This window comes from Mastomys coucha, unplaced genomic scaffold, assembly GCF_008632895.1.
Source record: "Mastomys coucha isolate ucsf_1 unplaced genomic scaffold, UCSF_Mcou_1 pScaffold7, whole genome shotgun sequence".
In the NCBI taxonomy this organism is placed as follows: Eukaryota; Metazoa; Chordata; class Mammalia; order Rodentia; family Muridae; genus Mastomys; species Mastomys coucha.
The window spans coordinates 90026125-90030861 of record NW_022196913.1 but is presented as its reverse complement, the minus strand read 5'-3'; the positions used below and the strand labels follow the sequence as shown (position 1 = coordinate 90030861).

General features: G+C 43.1%; 1 long non-coding RNA gene across 1 annotated transcript; it reads left to right on the top strand.

Moving 5' to 3' along the window:
• Positions 1-1070: 1070 nt before the first annotated feature.
• On the top strand, positions 1071-2114 carry LOC116082385. The gene is made up of 3 exons (XR_004115272.1): positions 1071-1094; positions 1203-1277; positions 1915-2114. It is a non-coding gene; the product is annotated as an uncharacterized LOC116082385 (long non-coding RNA).
• The last annotated feature ends 2623 nt before the right edge of the window (positions 2115-4737 follow it).

Here is a 4737-nt window from a genome sequence, read left to right as displayed (position 1 = left end):
CCCACAAACACACATACACACTGATTATTAGGAAAAAGAATATGTAAGTTTTCCCTAGAGGAGTCTTGTAATGCTCTAGCGAGGTACCTCTTCCTCCTGAGCTACCTGGTAAAGCAATGCTTCTCCTCTAAGAACCTTGGAAAAGCCAGCCTAGCAGCCTAGGTGATAAATTAGGAGACATCTCTCCATGAACACACACATGCACACACACATACACACATGCACACACACGCACACACACACAAATACACAAGTAGGTATATGAGAAGATACATACATATACATACACTTAGTGCTCCTGAGCTGGAGTCACAGGACCATAAGCTCCAGGCTAACCTAGGCTGCATATCAATATCCTGTCTCATGAAGGAGAGATAAATCCATAAAGAAATATATGCCACACATCCATATAAGTGTGCATGTAAATAAGTTCTCCCTGTATAAGACACTAGTGGGCAGAGATTTACTAAGAGAAATTGCAATAGAGACAGAAATCATAACAGCCAACACAATAATTATAGGGTGGCCCAGGACACAATAACAACTCTTGCCCAATGCCTTCCACTGTCCTGGCTGGACTCCCTGGTTCCTGGCCTGAGGCCTGTGCCCATGACTACTGTGGTCCTTGCAGTAAGTGCTGGGCCTGCTCCCTGGTGCTGCCAAGGGCCCTGCCTGGAGTCCTGGGCACGCACCCCACAGCAGCGGCAGAGCTTTAAATAAACACAGCCGAGGGGAAGAGGGAAATAAGAAGCCTGTGTTCTCTCACACACAACAAGGCTCCTTGTGGCTGCAGCCCGGGAGCTCCCCTTCCAGCTGTCCCAAACATTTTCTCTTCCAAGGAAGCACTTTACAAATGATACCTTGGACAACAGCAACGGTTCTGAGTCACCAACCACACAGCAAGAATTGCTTTGGGAAAGTCCCCTAGTCCTGGGTCAAGGCGGGCGGCAACTTGGAGGCTGGGACAGGATGTTCCTGTGGTCTCAAGGTGTGATCCAGGCGCTGCAGGCCTTTCTCTCAGAGAGTGCTGGTGTGGGTGGTGGGCCTTGGCTGCTTGCTAGCCATGAGGACCCATGGATTCTGAGCTCCAAACGGTTAGCTGTGCTTCCAGTCTCTCTCCCCTTTGCTTCCTGTTCTATCTCTTTCACACCAGGCCAATTATTGGATGTGTGCAATATAACAATACTTCCCTGAACATATAGGAGGCTGCAAAGAAGTGAAAAACACACTTTTGCCCTCTTTGGAGATGGAACCTGGCTTTGTAGCCTGGACTACAGGTAAGCATGTCAAAGTTGCTTAGGGGTCATGACCTTGGGCAAGTCATTGAACAGGTTTTGAGTTTAGTTTTCTTATCTACCAAATAAAGATGGCTGTGGAAGGTGTGCTCACCTTTTCAAAGTCTTGAGTTTCTGTGGGAAGCTAGTGTCAGGTGAGTCATTCATTCACATGGTAGAAAAGACAGCACTGCCAGTTCTTGGAGAGTTCTTGTGGAAGGGGCCCAGATTTGAATTAAGGCCGAAAGCTTGCCTCCCAACCCCCCGGAACATTAACAACAAGAAAAGAACATGTGAATCTAACAGCCCAGATGTGATTGGCTGGAGGGTGATGCAGCAGTTCTGTCTTTGAGCAAGTCCAGGAAGAGCTGAGAGGAAGCAGCAGGTGACATTGTGAAAGACAGATGTGCATGGGGAACTAAGAGTAAAGAACAAGGTTCTTAAGAGTTTAATCCCAGATTCAATGACAGTGACTGTTGCTGGAATTTTCAAAAACCCTATATGGAAGTGGATACTCCCTTTCATGAAGCCTTTCCTAGCCATCTTCCTAGAGTTATTATTGGCTTCGTGCCTCATTAGTCTTGTTTCTACATTCCTTCAATGACAGATACAAAAAATTTCTAACCAAACTATTAATCAGCCCCTGTTACAGGATTACCAGCTGCTGCCCACAGAAGAGCCGCTGTCCACAGAGGAACCTGATGTGAACGTTTACCAAGTGGATCCTGATGGTGAAAGTCAGCTGCACTTCAAAGTTGATGACACCCCTAGACAGCAGGAAGCAGCTTAAGAGACACAACGCCCTCATTCCCTTTTCACCATCGGCTTCTCTCTCCCCTTTTATTCCTTCTCTTTATAATAATAATAAGGGAGGTATGTTGGGATCAGGACCTCCGAAACCCATGACATCACATAGGTGGGACCCTCAGACCTGTTGTCAAGGCAACAGCCACCATATTCCCAGAATCCACTTGGCTCACCTCCCACTTTTACCTGTGATTACATCATCATCTACATACAAAGAAAGACCCCCCTGCTCACTCCCTCTCTCTCCTTCTCTCTCCCCTCTCTCTTCCCTCCTTCTCTTTCCACCACCATCTTGCCCCTCTCTCTCCCAATAAACCTCACGTGTGGTCCTGGTGTGGTCCTTCTGAAGCCACTCGATGTTCAAAATCATAACAATGACAATGTGGAGTATGACAAAAGAGATAACATCACAAGGAAGATCATGAAGCAGATGGGTGGGTTTTGAGAGGTGTTGAGAACATCTGTTGGAAACAGCTAGTGTTTGGCCAAACACATACTGCCAAGTAAGTCATGATAACAAAGGCCATGAACGGCCTTTGAAGACCACTAGTTGCTAGACTAGAAGTTCATACTGATGTCACACGAGGTTTGACAAACGCAAACAAAAAGTAAATCAACGAAAGGAGTAGCAGAGAGCTAGGGACCGAAGCTGGGATAGTAGGAATAAATGCCCCAGAAGAATGCTGGAGTCTAGCTAGGAGAGAGAGCTGGGGAGGTGGATGGTGGGCAAAGGTGCTGGGTGACATGGGATGGTGCTGTAGAGCTTGGCAGACACATGTTCACCACATACTGATTTTGTTATTCACTCTTTCTCACTTGTATGGAATGTCTGATAGGACTTTGGTAAACTTTGGTCAAACTATCTTTTTTTAAATGACTTTTTGATTTTTCTTTTATTATTATTATATTTGGAGAATATTAGAGAATTAAAAATTAAAACTTTTTTTTTTTTGTACTGAGCTATTGCCAGATTTATAGTCAATTTAGTATCCTAACTAGTTCTTTCATGTGCATACTACTAGGTTGAAATTCAACATTTAAAATATCTGAGCTGTTTGGAGCGGAACACAGGTATAAAGAAGGACTCTTCCACAGAAATGGCGCGCACAGCTAAGTGCTGGTGTTCTAATGCCCAATATTGATCCAGAAACCTGAGTGAAGACCTTTTAAATACAGTTTGAACTCTCCATGTTATGTAGCTTTTCTGGCCCATTTTCCTGACTTGTAAAATGAAGGCAATCCCTGTGAAATGAACTTAAGCAAACACAAATAAAGGGCTTAAAAGAAAACACTGAAGTAAGTGCTCAGTATTTGGCATTTGTTAGAGTTGTGATGGTTACGTTATTACAGAAAACTTCCTCAATAATAAAGGTTACCCTGGGACAACCTTTTTCTTCCCTAAAGTCATGACTCAGTCCACAGTCACATATCCTTTCTGTCTCATTTCCTGTTTGTTTCTTCTAGGGATCCAAAGAAGACCAACACTCTAGGCATGGCTGCACACTAAGAAAGCAGACGTAGGATTGTTAGTTCAAGGCCAGCCTGGGCTACATAGTGAGACCATGTCTCAAAATAAATAAACCAAAAGTCAGAAATAAACAAAAAGCAGAAAACTGTCACAAAGTCCTTATCCTCAAGAAATCTGTACTCACTGACATGCAGTTTCCTTCTACACTCTCAAAGATTCAGCCAAGGAACAGTAGCCATGAATGGTGTTTGGAGAAAAACAGTGCTTGTGCTGGCATGTTCTAGAAGGTTGTGGATATGATGCAGTTCATGCAGTAAGTATGTGTGCACTTAGAATTAGTCGCTGATGTGAGTGGAATGAAATCACATGCAGAATAGTGTCACCTGCTGCTATCCTATGTTAAAAATCATTTATTAGTGTGGTAGGTGTATGTGTCTCTGTGTGTGTGTGTGTGTATGCATACCTATGTCACAGCAGCTGGGTGAGCTCAGAGGTAAACTTTTGATTTTTCTTTTATTATATTTGGAGAATATTAGAGAATTAAAAATTAAAACTTTTTTTTTTGTTAGGGTTAGGGTTAGGTTTAGGTTTAGGGTTAGAGTTAGTTTAGCGTTAGGGTTATGGTTATGGTTAGGGTTAGGGTTAGGATTAGGGTCAGGGTTAGTATTAGGGTTAGGGTTAGGGTTAGGGATTGGGTTAGGGTTAAGTTTAGGAGTTGCTTTTGTCGTTAACTCTTATATTGTGGTTCCCAGGATCAAATTCAGGTTGTATGTTTCAGAAGGCAAGCATCTCTGTCTGCTGAACTATCTTGCTGGCCCATGTTCTATACTTTTTAAAAACGGGATTTATTAAATAAAGGAAAACGAAAACAGCTTAATGGTCTGTCTTTGAAGATCATGATTTTAGTTTCACTATAGTATTTTAAAGATATTCTTACTATTTGTTTCAATTGGGTTATGAACTCCCGGAAAGTAGGATATCTAACACGTTCAGTTTCTTTTCTAATGCTAGTAGGATGCATGATTTCATTTAAATGGTTAAGGATTTCCATTCTTTAAACCTTTATATCAGGAAGTTTTTACACTGACCTCATCACAGGTACAGTCCCAATGATTAGCTACTGTAGCCCGCGTGGTCCTCTCACCGGGAAGAAGACACGCGGACACTAGGTTCCTTCTGCAGCAACTG